Genomic DNA, 15,376 nt, shown 5'->3' with positions numbered 1-15,376 from the left:
TATCCCCCACTCCCCTTCACCCATTTTGCCCATCCCCCCAGCCCCCGTCCCCTAACTGTCCATTCTTTACTGTGGTTTGTGCTGTTGCCTTTACAACCTGCTAACATTTATTCAGGCCTCCCGTGTGTCAGGCACAGTGTCAAACATCAGGCATGAGTTATTTGGCTCAGTCCGCACAATAATTCCGCAGAATGGAATACTTTTGTTATCCCCTTTTTCCAGATGAGGAAATTTGGTTAAAATGATAAAGTAAATTGTCCCAGGTGAACCTGTTAGTAAGCAGAGCAGTGAATCGACACAAAAATGGAGGAAGAAGAAATGTAAAAAAATCCACACGGTGCCTAATCAGCTGTTCCATGATCAGACTATGTTTATATTTTTAAGTAAAGCCATGAATGATTCCTTTTTGAGAATTTCCAGTAAAACAAAGCAAAACAAAACACTTGATACCTGCATAGACTGTCATTTTTAATATAAAATCATGTTAAAACATTAGGAATAATTAAAACTATAGAAATCATTTTCCAGAACTGACTCATTCTAGTAACATTGAGCTCCAAAGTAACACTTGGGTTTTTTCTGAGGATCTCACGTGCATCACTTAACTGTAAAAGAACAGAGACCCTGAGGCATTGACAAGCTTGGTGGTTTAGGCTTAAATTCTGGCTTTCCAGAATAAAGCACAAAAACCTCCCACTGCAATAACAGCACTGTATGCTATTGTGGAATACATTGGAATACAGTGAAATTCACACAAGGTGCACAGCCCAGAGTCTGGAGTTGGGGTTTTGTGTATTGATTAGCTTTGGGATTCAGAACAAATCTCTTAACTTCTACAGGTTATGTAGACGATCAAAATACATATGCACAAGATTGCCATGAAGGTTGAATAAAATAGTGAATGGGAAAATATGTTGGGCACCTAGCAGGTGCTTAAAAAAGAAATTTCAATCACCCATTGAAATCAAAATTTTAAATACACCTGTTCTTTGACCCAGCAGCTCCACTTCTAGGACCTGGCACCTCAGAAAGAAAGATGTATGTGCAAAGATGTTCGTTAAGCATGGAAATAACAAGAAAGAGATTAGAATGGCCAACTAAACGGGTCCATCCACGGCACAGTGGCTGTGAATGGGAATGATGGAGCCGAATTGCCTGAGCCGGAACCCTGGTTGCATGAATATTGTAAGATCCTGGGCAAATGACTCAGCCTTTCAATCTCTTACCTCTGTAAAATGGGAATGATAAAAAGTCTTACTTCATTGGTTGCTGTGAGCATTAAAGTGGGTGAATACTTGTAAAGTGCTTAGAAGAATACATTGCACATAATAAATTTGCTAAATGTCAACTATTCTGTAACCATTTTAATTTTTTTTTAAGTTTACTTATTTTGAGAGAGAGAGAGAAAGAGAGAGTGCACCCACGTGCGCACACAGGGTAGGGACAGAGAGAGAAGCAGAGAGAGAGAGAATCCCCTAGAGCTATCAGTAGGGAGCCCAATGAGGGGCTCAAACTCACCAACTGAAACGGACCCTGAGATCCTGATCTGAGCCAAGATCAAGAGTCTGATGCTTAACTGACTCAGCCACCCAGGTGCCCAATTTTGTAACCATTTTTAAAAAGGAAGAATTTTAGGGGCACCCGGTGGCTCAGTCGGTTAAGCATTGGACTCTTGATTTCCACTCAGGTCATGACCTCATGGTTTGTGAGTTCAAACCCTGTGTTGGGCTCTGTGCTGACAGAGAGGAGCCTGCTTGGGATTCTCTCTCTGCCCCTCCCCAACTCACTCTCACTCACTCTCTCTCTCTCTCTCTCAAAATAAATAAACTTTAAAAAAAAAGGAAAAATTTTTAGGTACTGATATGGAAAATCTGAGTAACAAGTAGCAAATTGCATCCCATTTGAAGAAAATAGGTATATATATAATTATTATACAATTCTGTTATATTTATATTATTAAAATTATATATATTATAAATATAATTGCACAGTTAGGAAAAGAAATGGGAGGACACTTTTTTTTCTTTTTTTACAGTGATACCTCTGAGGCACAGAAAGAGAGGACTGAAGACACTACCTTACATAATTTGCCCAGGTGGTGGGATTCTGTATACTTTTTTTTTCTCAACTTGAAATTTTTTTCAAAGAAATAAGAACATTAATGTTACTCGAATCTGATGCTCCGTGGGAAAGTTACCTCCTTGTTTCCTAGGAACCCCTGCAAAACAGACCCTGAGGCTCCTGGTCCCCTACAGGGTGTAAGGAGAAAAAAAGAGGGGCTCCAGAGGGGCTTTTCGGCACTTCACAAAGCCTAGAAGAAACCATGCATTTGCTGGGACCAAGGCTACTTAGCACAGTTGAAGCAGCCTGTGTCTGGCCTAGTGCCAGAATGCTATTAATTCAGTAGAACGCTGATTTCCTCAGGCTGATAAGACATTCCGAGGGGTAGTTTTCTTTTTTATAAATTGCGATTAATTATTTTTACAGAGAGAAAACAACTCTGGGCTTAATAAGTGAAGGCAGTCTCTCTTGGCTGTCCCTGCCTGATCCTAAGAATTTTTTTAAAGGCCTCAAGTCAGGTGGCAGTTTCTGCCAATTAACGACTTGATGGTCTCCAGGGCCATGTAACCTTGCCACAATCTCTCACTTCTTTTTACCAGATAGGGAGTCGTAAATAATACACTCCACGGGCGGTTCTGTCCGTCCCTGGAGGTTACCTCCAGCCCCTCACCCCCTGCGGACCCCTGGCCTCATCCTCTGTAGCAGAGCCCCGGAGCCCCCAGCATGTCTGAACAGTTAGTCATCTTTCGGAGCCACTCTTCCAGGAAAAGGCCATTGTTCCTGCATTTCCTGATCACTTACTTCCTGTCAGTTTTTTCAAAAGGGAAAGAATAAAGACCATTCGAAAATCACAGAGAGTTCTGCTCTATTTCACAACTGTAGTTGATTGTATTATAATTATTTGCCTGATTTGGGGGCCATCTAAATACATTGTACCTCACCTAACATAATCACTGGTGTTCCAAAGCCATGGACAGATTCCGCAGCATCCCCGGACACGGTAGGCGTGTCCCCTTGTTTCCATTCACTAATCCCTGTGGCTTGCAATTTATTTTGCTCCAAGACGTCAAAGAAAGCCCGTAAGTGTCTCTATCTTATCAATTCTACCCCACGACACATTTGATGGGGAAGATGGCTCAGGCACATTGAGGGTCAACCCCTTCCTTAGCTGGAGAACACAGGAAGATCTGGAAATGCCTCTCCTCTGTTCCTGCCTTTCCCCCCACTTTACAGCTGAGTAAGTGGAATGATGATAACTGGGTCAGACAAACTGAGTCTTGCTGCCCAGAAGGGACTGAGTCACCAGAAGGGGGAAAATGAAGAGGCTGGGGCTCAGGAAACTAGGAACCTGGGTTTGAATCTTGGCACACACATGTACACACACAGGCACATCCACACACACACATGTTTTAAGGGTTTGCTTTGTGCTAGGCACTGCGGTAAGCATTTATACATGCTATCTCCATTAATTTTGACACCCCCATGTCATGGTTTATTTATTCTCTCCATTTTACATGCTGATAAACTCGTCCAAGTTCACACAACTAGGAGAGTGGCTGAGTCACAGCTCACTCATGCTTGTCTGACAGCAAAGGTGCACCATTAACCCCTCCATTGACTATGTGATTCCTGTGAGTCACTTAACCATGTTGAACCTCGTTGTCCTCATTTGTAAAATGGGAATAATAAAACCTATAAAACCCGCCTCCATACTGTGTTGAGAATTAAGTGAATTTATGCACAGAAAGTATCCCACACAAAGGTTCGTTTCCCCTCCTTGCCCAGCTGTGGTTGCTTCTAAGTAAGATGCTTATGTTACTGGCTTATTATAAGAATTGAATGAGGAAACATACGAACAGGCTTTGGAAACCATAATTTGCTACATAACATTAATTATTATTTTCAGATATGTTTTAAAGAAGGCTCCATGACCCTGACATACAAATATGTATATGTGCATACTGAGTTCTGCAAACACCAGCACCATCCATAGAAATGCAACGCAAGCCACACATGTGAGCCACACCGCTAACTTTAAATTGTCTAGTAGCTACCAAGAAAGCAGAAAGGAGTAGGTAAAATTCATTTAAGAGTCTCCAAAATATGATCACTTCAACACGCAATCAGTACAAAAATTATTTATGAGATATTTGCCTGCTTTCTTTCATACGTCTTTGAAACACGGCATGTGTTTTACACTTACAGCACATCTCAGTTTGGACTAGCCACTTTCCACGCATTCCATGCACCTGTACACACACTGGCAGATGTGGCAGGCAGGCACCTTACTGGACATGAGGACATGGGGGTATAGTTACCCCCACCAGAAACTGGTAACAGCAGTTGCCTCTGGAAAGAAGAACCTCTGTGGGGGTGGGGGGTAAAAGGGAGAATTATTTTTCATTCTATACCTTTTCGTGCTTTCTTAATTTTATGCCTTGTGTATGTAGGTATTGTCTTTCCAGACTAAAATGAATAATTTGTACTGCACTTTTTTACAGTAACTTCTTATTCACTCTAGAGACAAATAGGGACCGATGATTCATGCAGCATGAAGACAATTATCAGCGACGAATGACTCCTTCCTATTCCTCTTACTCTTGTCATTGTTTAGTAATGTAAAGAATCTGTCTCAGAGAAGTGACCGTAGAGCAATGATGTGCTCTGAGAGAATGAAGTCAGGCTAGGGAAATACTCCTAAACTGGGGAAATCAGTCAAATTAGAAATGGGGTTTTGTAACAAATTTATAGCTGAGTGAGTGGAATACACAATGACCTTACCTGGTGGGGGTCTTCTCAAACATTCCCACCATAAACTCATGCAGGTCAACAGAGCAGGAAATCGGGGGGTTTGGGGGGAGGTGGCGCACACGTGAAGGCAAAGACAGGAAGAAGGGAACAGGAAGGACAGGTGAAGAAAGATGAGATTTCCATAAACAGGAAATAACCGTATGGTCACTTTACCTCTTAAATCTTCTGCAGAGACAAGCAGAAAACCCCACTCCCAACCAAGAGAGAGGACCTACCTTCCCTCATCCGGCTTAATCCTGATAAATACCCAACTCAGGTAAGGTCAATTATCTTCCTCTAATTCCTTCACTGTGGGGCAAGGTGGGCTTCTTGGGGGAAAGAAATGACAGAGTAGATTGGTTCATTGAAAGGAAGGAAACACCAAATGTCCCGGAGAGAAGACTTCACAGAAGTCAGGGGTGGAGACATGAGGTGGAGAAGCGCAGTAGCCAAGAAAGGTGGGGTGTCTGTGTACAAAGATTTAGCTACTAAGACCTTTATCAAAGCATCATTCATGACCTGGAAATGCTGAAGATGACCCCAGTGTCTTTCTACGGGGGTTATTTGTGATATAATCCAGAGGAAAAAAGCAAATTATAAGACAATAGGACATGATAATTCCACTCTCAAAAGTAATCATGTGCACATACATGTACACCCACACACACATGACCGGACAGATATTTACTAAAATCAAAAGGGAAGTGGTGGGACTCAATTTTTCCCTTTTGCTCATTTGTATTTTCTAGATTTTTCAACAGTGAGCACATTTTCGTCAGCAGTAATACGGAGGGGATCACAAATTTTTCTCACAACCTTATCGGGTCTGTAACAAAACCATTCTTCTTTAAAATACCCATTTGTTAGAGAGGAAACATTAACTTTTTATCTTATGTACTTAACTTGGTTCAATCTAATGCATTAAATGGTCCCTCTAAAATATGCACTGTCCAGTATGTTAATTAACATTTAAATTTCAACTGTCCAGTATGTTAATTAACATTTAAATTTCAACTGTCCAGTATGTTAATTAATTAACACTTAAATTTCAACTCCACACACATCTGATTTTCCTTTTGATTCTTTAAAATAATTCTCAAAAAAAAAATCTTTGTTTTCCCTGCCCCTTACTCAGAAATATTTTAGCTTGCTTCTTAGATATCCTTAGAGGTAAAGTCATTAAAAGTTAATTTCTATATTGTATGTGTTCTATGATTTCAAAAAGCAAAAATAGATGTACAAGAGAATAAAGATTCAAGAGAATAGACAAAAAAACTTCCTGTTTAGAGTATAAAGATTATGAGTGCTTCTCGTCCAATGTTGTTATTTTTTGACAACAAGAAAGTTAAAATTGAAAAAACAATTCAATTCCTCAAGGTTACTAGCCACATTTCAAGCGTTGAAATAGCCCCAAGTAGCTCCTGGCTCCCGTATTGGACATTTAGAATGTCCGCCTCATTGCAGAATGTTCTTTCAGACAGTGCCATTCCAAGAAATGCCCCAGCTCAGATTTCTCAGCCCTCTGGCCCCTCCCTGGCTGCTAGGCTCTGGAGGGGTCTGGATGTCTGGAGAAAAGAGTGTGCCTTCAGGAGCAACAGCCTTTGGGCCTAGTGCAAGTCTTTGTGATCTCAGGCTGCCTCAACCTTGGGGCCCTTCAACAGTATTTAGGTACCCATACAAACATCCCTTATTCAACTTCCTGACTTCAGGGGTCTTACAGAGGCCCAGTGTCTACTTATCTGTTGACGTGGTCCCCCAGTCCACAAGCAGGTCTTAGCAGGGCAGGGAGAAGCCAGCCAGCTTCCTCACTAGACCGCTCTCTGTGACCTATTCTGCAGGGTAGGCTCTCGGAATTCCCTAAATTGCCTGTCATTCTGGCCTCAGCACCTCAGGAAACTGGAAACTCCTCCACCAGAAGCTTCCCTCAACCAGGTCTGATTAAGCCTGCAGGCCACCAAGTTTTTCCAGAGTCTGATATATCAAGGACCTCTCCAGAGAGACCACAACTGTCCCATCACTGTACCCAAGAAGTTGGGGCAAGGCCCCAGCCCTCAGACTCCCTGAAACTTCTCTGACTGCTTTTAACACATATGCTCCCTCAGAGATTCTAACCCAGTGGGGGACAGGCCCGGGTGCCTGCTTCTCAACTCTCCCCGATCCCTCTCTCTTCTGCCCACTTTTCTTCCCATCAAGTCTTAGGGCTGGAAACTGATGGCATATTCATTTACTACCCAGTGTTACAAGGCACAGCAATAAGCCTAGTAACCAGGCTATCTCATCTCTAGTGGAGAAAGGAAGGCGTTTTCTTCTGTGTGTTTTAAGGGGAAATTGGGGAATTCAGAAAATCTCCCCTCAAAATAATGGCGGTCTTCTGTCAGAATGTAATTTTATTTTCAACACTGGGGAGGGATTATTACTTGCACCTTTGTCTTTGGAATTCAATATGTAAGATTTCCAATGTCCAAACTGTTCCCTTGTGTTTTCCCACCCCACCCACTCAGGCAGATGAATGCTCTGGTCCCACCAGGGCTAAGGTCATTTCCTCAGAAAATTAACCCCAAAAGCACACTAACGAGTTCCAACTCATCATGCCAGTTAGAGAAGAGCTAATTCCCAAGGTCACATTTTAAATTTTTTTTTTCAACGTTTTTTATTTATTTTTGGGACAGAGAGAGACAGAGCATGAACGGGGGAGGGGCAGAGAGAGAGGGAGACACAGAATCGGAAACAGGCTCCAGGCTCCGAGCCATCAGCCCAGAGCCTGACGCGGGGCTCGAACTCACGGACCGCGAGATCGTGACCTGGCTGAAGTCGGACGCTTAGCCGACGGCGCCACCCAGGCGCCCCCCAAGGTCACATTTTAATACTGTAATGGGGCGAGTGTCAAATGGATGTAACATGTGACGTCCAAAATCACCACACTACTGGCTCTGTGACATTGAGCAGGTTGTTTACCTCATCCTTTGCCTATTTCCTCATCCATAAAATGGGAATAATGCTGCTATCAGGCACTATCATGAAAATTAAATGAAACTGCACATGGAAAGCACAAAATCTGCAATACAGTAGCCACTCAGGAAACAAATACCCCATGATATTCACATGATATCGTTACATGATAACGTTACAACTGAAAAGAATAACAACATTAAACTAAAGGAAATCTTAGAAGAGTAACAGTAATAGCCTAATTCTTGCTTTTCAGCCAGGATTATGGTTTAAAATGGCTACTTCCAATGGCAACTGACTTTTTGCTAGTTCTGATGGTTCTGATTCTCTTTTTCACATTATGTATTACTTTCTGTCATTACCAATTTTTTCTCACTTATTATTTCATTTATTATTTTTAAAAATCCATGATAATTCAAACAACGCAGCAGTTTGTAATGGGAAAGATTATAAAAGTTTGTAAAGTGAAACATTAAAGTTCCTCTATGGCACTCAACAAAATCCTATTCTGCAGAGAAAAGTCTTAGCAGTAGTGTTTCCATCCTGTTTACTCAGACTTTCTATTTATTTAAGATTTTTTTTTAATCTTTATTTATTTTTGAGAGAGAGAGAGAGAAAGAGAGAGAGACAGAGCGTGAGCAGGGGAGGAACAGAGAGAGAAGGAGACACAGAATCCGAAGCAGGCTCCAGGCTCCGAGCTGTCAGCACAGGGCCCAACGTGGGGCTTGAACTCACAAACTGCGAGATCATGACCTGAGCCGAAGTCGGATGCCAACCGACTGAGCCACCCAGGCGCCCCGACTTTCTATTTATACACAAAGTTATATATGCATGCGTTTTTACATAAGTGAGACCAGACTCGACAAACACTTCTGCCACCAGCTTTTTAAAAATTTAATAGCGTATCTGGGTGCTTGGGTGACTCAGTCAGTTAAGCCACGGACTCTTGATTCTGGCTCAGGTCATGATCTCTTGGTGGTAAGATCGAGCCCTGAGTCAGGCTCCATGCTGAGCATGGAGCCTGCTTGGAATTCTCTCTCCCTCTGCCTCTCCCCCTCACCCTCTCTTTCAAAATAATTAAGCACTTAAAAAAATTCAATAGTTTACCATGGATGCAGTCCCATATCCTGACACGAGGTCTGATATCATTGCCAGGTTGGTCCATCATTAATCTAGCATGTTCCTCCTTGGCAGGCCTCTCCCCAGCCCTTGTCTGGCCTTCTGCTGCCGCTTAGAAGAGTCTTGATGGTTTTAAAACATTTCAGGTCAGCCAGAGCTTATGTGAGAGCTTTCTCTAAGCTAAACATCCCTCATTCCTGATGTTGTTCCTCATATGGCACAGTTCTAGATTCCTCCAAATGTGCTGGAGCTTTTCTGGGTTCCCAGAGCCCAACAGCTTGTCCAGGACCGCGGCTGCGACCAGCAGCTGAGGCCGAGCCCCCCTTCCTGCGGGAGTGCCTAGGAGGCCGCTCATCTGCCAGGCAGCCAGGTTCCCTCATCAGTCACAGTTCCGTGTCGACACAATTTCTCTTCTAAACCCGAACACTCTTGAGGGTGGAAAGTACACTAACCGGATGGAATATGCAAAGACCAGAACTATCCAAGGCACACGACAGAGCTTTGCATGTGAAAGTTGAAATCGGTTAAAATTCTAAGGCTTTCCTTTTTTTATACCGACTGATTTTCAGCCCGGCTCCAAAGTGACAGCACGTTCATTACAGACAAACTGGTCTCCCTTGGGAGTGGATGTGATTTTTGAAAAAATCAAATCATTGTCAGATAGAGCAGACATGAAAATTAAACTATTCTAATTTCTTTTACAGATGAGGAATGAAGCCCAGAGGACCTAATGGGTTTATTATGTTCATTATTCAGGTAATTAGTAACACCTTTTGTAAGGAAAAAAAGCACTTATTGGAGAAATGGCATAAAAATTCTAACTAGCAGCTGTTATGTACCTGTCACCATGCTAGGATTTTTTAAATACATTTTTATTCAGTTAATTTTAATTGAGCATCTACTACACGCCAGGCACTATTTAATGTGCCTGGGATGCCTTCCCTGTCCTCAAGCAGTTTACCAATCTATTGACTCATGGAACCTACTAACAAACCACCAGAGTCAATACTCTTATCCCATTTTAGGATATGTGGAGATGTATAGGAGAATGATCCATGCAGAGGAAGAAATGGAGGTTCAGAAAAGTGAACATATTCTCCCAAAATCACGTAATGACTACACGGGAGGGCAAGATTCTGACTCCCTCCCAGGAATCACACCACAGTCTGCTCTTCCCTCGCATAGGGTTTGGCACTGGGAAGCAAGAGGACGGGAAAGTCTCAGGGTTGACCTTGACTGGTGCAATGTCTGTGAGCCACAGCAGAGGCGCAGGTGACCTCGGCCGGGCTCAATACCACTGACTACACTCCCTGCGCAGGGATTGTCTAATGGTGAGAAAACTCGGCTTTTTTTTTTTTTTTTAAGTCTACTTTAGATTCCACGTACAATTATTTTATAACACGCTGTAGAGAAACATATTTAACATACGTAACGTAACATAACAACGACCAGCATCTGAGAGGGTCTTTGCAGCTTTCTAAGTGCTTTGGTGTGCACCCTCACACTGAATCCTTACAACCACCTTAGAAGGAGGGCAGGCAGCGTGACCCTAATCCCACAGGCTTGGGGTCAGGTTGGGGGGTGGGGAAGCAACTTGCCTAAAATGCCGGCAGTGGTGGGCAAGAGCCAGTATACCACCAATCAGACCTTTTGTTCTATACCAATCAGTAGACACTCTCTGGCTGTTTCATTAGCCGGCATGGAACACCGTTGTGTTAGTTGGTTAACTGCAGTTCGTGAAAAGCGATGCCTTTCCTTCTTACCAGTGCCTCGGACGTGCTTTAAACTACAAGGGCACGTCACATCCATCGCTCTCAGGCTGGATCCCATCACAGCAAACAGGCAGCCTGGCTCGGGTTTCTTTTCCTTGGTGTTTTCTTATCTGTGTCCCACCAATGGCTTAGACTCTGTGGGTGAGTGGGGTCAGGAAGTGGCATACAGCCTCTGTTTTTATTCTCTGTGTGGAAATTTTCTAATTATAGGTCACACCAAGAGTTTCCATTCTCCCCCATGGCACTTCACTCTGTTTATGTAACTTAATAAGCAAAGCCCCAGCACTTGTTGGTTTTTTTTTTTTTTTTTAAAGACTTAAACCATGAAGCTTTTAATGAGGAATCAAACTCATTCCCTTATCTTTCTGACTAGTGAATGGCCGGTCGTCTGTTATCTGCTTAGTCTGTAGCTAAAATTACGATCGCTTCTCTGGTCAGGATTTTATAGTCTGATTACGCCTTAAGCTTCCTGTGTAAGCCGTCAGGGGAAGTGGGGACATTAACTTCCCACCACCACCACCACCAAAAAATAGATTCAGGTACAATCCTTTAAAACGCCAGGATTCAATCTATCACAGCATCAAGGAACAAGAGTTATAGTTCAAGAGGGATGGCTATAATATCTTAGCATATGATGCAGTAAAAGTGCCCATTTAGAGCATAAAAGGAGGAAGATTTTAGACACTTATGCTTCAGGGAACACAAACCAAAGGCTCAGATTTAAACAGTTTTATTCTAGTCACATAGATATTTCTTCCCCAACTTAACTGCCTAAAACGATATTTTTAAGTTGTGCTATTTCAGCCTAGGATCTACTGGCAAGGTATTCAGTGGTGGTAACTTTTAGGCAAAACTTGCTCAATAGCAATAAACCAATCCTATAGAACAAAACAAGGCAAAAACATGTTTTCAAGCCAGATTCTTTAAAGTCAAAAAACAGCTAAGTAGGAAAGATCCGGTTCTCTCCCTGCCAGCAGTGTGTAAACAGAAATGTCTTCTGCAGAGCCTCTCCACAATTGAGGCTAAAAAGGAAATACAAAAGGGTTTTGGTAAAAGACCCTGACCCTAAAGACCTACACTAGTATTAATTATTATAAAATCAACTTTTTAATTATCCCCCAGGGGCTGCAGAATGCATCTAAAGAAAGGGAAACTAATTAATGAATCAGGCTGCCACGTGGGATCAAGGAAGGTACTTGGTGTTCAGGAAGAAACAGCACCGAAGCAGTAATGCAGGGCCCAGAAAGAAAAGTCACCCGACCCCAGGAAAGTCACTGAACTTTGCCGAAGCACCACCAAGACTTTTCTCACCTACCTCCTCAATGTGGTGAAGAGTAGAGGAGGTACCAGGGCATCTGGGTGGCTCAGTCTAAGCGTCTGACTTCTGGTCAGGTCATGATCTCACCGTTGGTGGGTTGGAGCCTCTTGTAGGACCTCAGGTACGGCTCTGTGCTGACAGCTCAGAGCCTGGAGCCTGCTTTGGATTCTGTGTCTCCCTCTTTCCCTGCCCCTTCCTTGCTCATGCTCTGTCTCTCAAAATAAATAAACATTAAAAAAATTTTATTAAAAAAAAAAAAAAGAGGGGGCGCCTGGGTGGCTCAGTCGGTTAAGTGGCCGACTTCGGCTCAGGTCATGATCTCACGGTCCGTGAGTTCAAGTCCTGCGTCAGGCTCTGTGATGACAGCTCAGAGCCTGGAGCCTGTTTCAGATTCTGTGTCTCCCTCTCTCTGACCCTCCCCTGTTCATGCTCTGTCTCTCCCTGTCTCAAAAATAAATAAAATGTTAAAAAAAATTTAAAAAAAAAAAAGAGTAAAAGAGGTACCATGTGGTATGTTTCTAGCACAGAACCGGGCACAAAATCAATGTCATTGCCATCATTGCTATTGCTATTATTTACGAATCCCCAAGCAGTGTCCATTTAGGAGTATTTGAAACCAGATAAACAGACATTTTCCAGCCTTTAGTTTTCTTGTTCAGTTTTGTTTTTGGTTATGTTCCATTTTGATAAATGAAAAATCTTACCTCGCTGTCTCAACTAGGGTTGAGTTATGTTCCCCTGGGTGGGACTATCCCTGGGAATCCCTAAAGAATCTGTCTTTTTAGGGGGGCCTGGGTGGCTCAGTCGGTTGAGCGTCCGACTTCGGCTCAGGTCATGATCTCACGGTCCGTGAGTTCGAGCCCCGCATTGGGCTCTGTGCTGACAGCTCGGAGCCTGGAGCCTGCTTCCAATTCTGTGTCTCCCTCTCTCTCTCTGACCCTCCCCTGTTCATGCTCTGTCTCTCTCTGTCTCAAAAATAAATAAACATTAAAAAATAAAAAATTAAAAAAAAAAAAAAAGAATCTGTCTTTTTATGTAGGGTTGCCAGCCAGGAAGAACTGTTGAGCTCCACATTTGTTGATAACCTTATGAAAGAAGTACGTATTTTCTACTGTTCAGTATAATACAGACTCTTTCATGTATATTGTACTATGTTGCTTTATGTTATATTATTTAATATGGTATCACATTGAATATGTTTTCCCCCAAGCATCCATAAGCTATATTCTCCTCTCCCCAATACCCCTCACCCAGCCTTTCATGAAAACCACTGCTTTAAGGACTTATTTGAGGGGTGTTATTCCATCTCCGATGCAGGTGGCAGGATGGTCTTCTGAACGAAGGGGGACGTTGGGAGCTGGCTGAATTCCCATGAACTAAAGCAAGAAAACACTCAGGAGCATAGAGACTAGAGAAAAGCTAAAAGAAGAGGAGGAATCAATTGATAATACTGGTGAGAAATAAGTAGGATGCTCTCTAGTCCCTCCACGGAGTAAAAGCGATCATCTGTGCCACCAGACCTGTAACACAGAGGGAATCCAAATACACACACTTAAATACCATCACCAGGTCCACCACCAACCCACATGGAGCTTTTAGACAAGTTAGAGAAGGACACCCCCTTCAAGACACTTTACCTGCACCTTCTAAAAGTCACCGTAATGTACTTTTTTTTTAAGAACAAGAAACTTAACTCCCACGTGCTTTAAAAGCATCATGTAAATTTGTACAAATCCACAACGTCTAGGATGGGAATGAGGCTCCACAGAAGGTCCTTTGTCCAGTCTACAACTCAAGCTCAATGATACACGGCTCCCCTGGGAACCACTTGTTTAATGCCCGTCACACCAACCATGAGGAGCTGTGTCTGGTTTATGCATGGCTTCAGCTCAGTTCCCGGAACAGAATATGTTCTCAACAGATATCAGTTGAATGACCGAATGATTGAATGAATAAGTGAACAAGTGGCCCTCCTTTAACGCAAGCATCTACTGCGAAAGTGAAAAATAAGTTTGGCAAATGTTGACCGAGCAGCTTCTCTGCATCAGGCCCTACACTAAGCACATATGTGCCTTCTCAAGAAAACGCTGTGAAGTCATTACTATTACTCTTCATACTCCCAGAGGCTCAAAGAGGTTAAGTAACTTTCCAAAGCCCTTCTGCTAGTGAGTCACAAACCACATGACCACCATAATCACATTCCTAACCACTACAATAGCAAGTCTGTCTGTAGTCTGCATTGTTCTGGGAGGCTGCTACATCTATTGAAAACACAAGAGTTGCCTTGCATGGCCGGCTCAAGAGAAAGAAGGCACCAGAGCTTCCATGGTCTGGTTTCCCTGTCTGCTACAGAGACAAAGTTATCCTCTTTGATGCAACTCAGGCCAGTAATGAAGTCACGCGATATTCTTGGTCCTGGCAGGCATGGAAGACTCATCTTTGAAGTCAGTTAGCGGGAATTCATTGACCCACAGAACAACAGGCCCTTTTTATCACCTGTGGGTGCAACACCTAGGCAACAGCACATTCTGAAACATCCTGGCCACTAGATGGCACTGGAGCTCAAATGTCACAAGTCTATTTGGAACATTTCTTCCGCCATGTTTTAATTTAGATCATAACAACAACCACAATAGCGGCATTGTCGAGAACATTGTTGTGCCAGGTACTCTCCCAGGATCTCTGCAAACATCATCTCATATAACCCTCACAACAACTCTGTGGAGCAGATGCCATACTGTCCCCATTTTACAGATGAAGAAGCTGAGCCTTAGAGAGGTGAGAATCTTGGCCCAGGAAACACTGCTTGGGAAGAGGCAGAGCAGAGATTCGAACCTAGGCAAGCTGGCTCTCCACTGTTGTGTTTCCTCCTATGCTATCTTCACCCTTGCACTTAGCTGCTGAGCCCAGGTTCCTTGTGCAAAATCCTCTCTCAAGGGGAAGAAAGAAAAATCCCATTCAGGCCAATAAGCATGTCAGGCACAAGCCAAGATTCAGGTCTACTGGAGCTACTTACTCAGAGGTACAACCTCAAGAAAACATTATCATGGTAGTGAAAAAATAGGTCACAGCCTTGGTTCAGGGAAGCAAAGTCAGCTGGCTCTGGCTGCAACGTCTCACATGCTAGAGAGAGGCCCCAGCAGATGACCCCGGGCAGGGGGTATGGGCCCTCCTCCATACCCATCACAGGATCTAGAGAAGGCCCTCAAATTCTTGAGCTTCTGGTATTGTATCTGTTAAAAGGGGTAAATAATTCATGCACTGTCCTTTTTACAGGGTAAAAATAAAGCATGTGCAAGTATTCATTGTTGTTGTTTAATGACAAGTAAAGCGTAATATCATTATAAACCTTCTCTTCCCCTTTTCA

General features: G+C 43.0%; 1 long non-coding RNA gene across 1 annotated transcript; it reads left to right on the top strand.

The window, feature by feature from the left end:
• Positions 1-4,719: 4,719 nt before the first annotated feature.
• Positions 4,720-12,045, top strand: LOC122217153. The gene is made up of 3 exons (XR_006201321.1): positions 4,720-5,128; positions 9,624-9,675; positions 11,814-12,045. It is a non-coding gene; the product is annotated as an uncharacterized LOC122217153 (long non-coding RNA).
• Positions 12,046-15,376: the final 3,331 nt, after the last annotated feature.

The sequence above is a fragment of the Panthera leo genome, chromosome B1 (assembly GCF_018350215.1).
Source record: "Panthera leo isolate Ple1 chromosome B1, P.leo_Ple1_pat1.1, whole genome shotgun sequence".
NCBI lineage: Eukaryota > Metazoa > Chordata > Mammalia > Carnivora > Felidae > Panthera > Panthera leo.
Note: the sequence above shows the minus strand (reverse complement) of the source record. Positions and strands in the feature narration are given on the sequence as shown.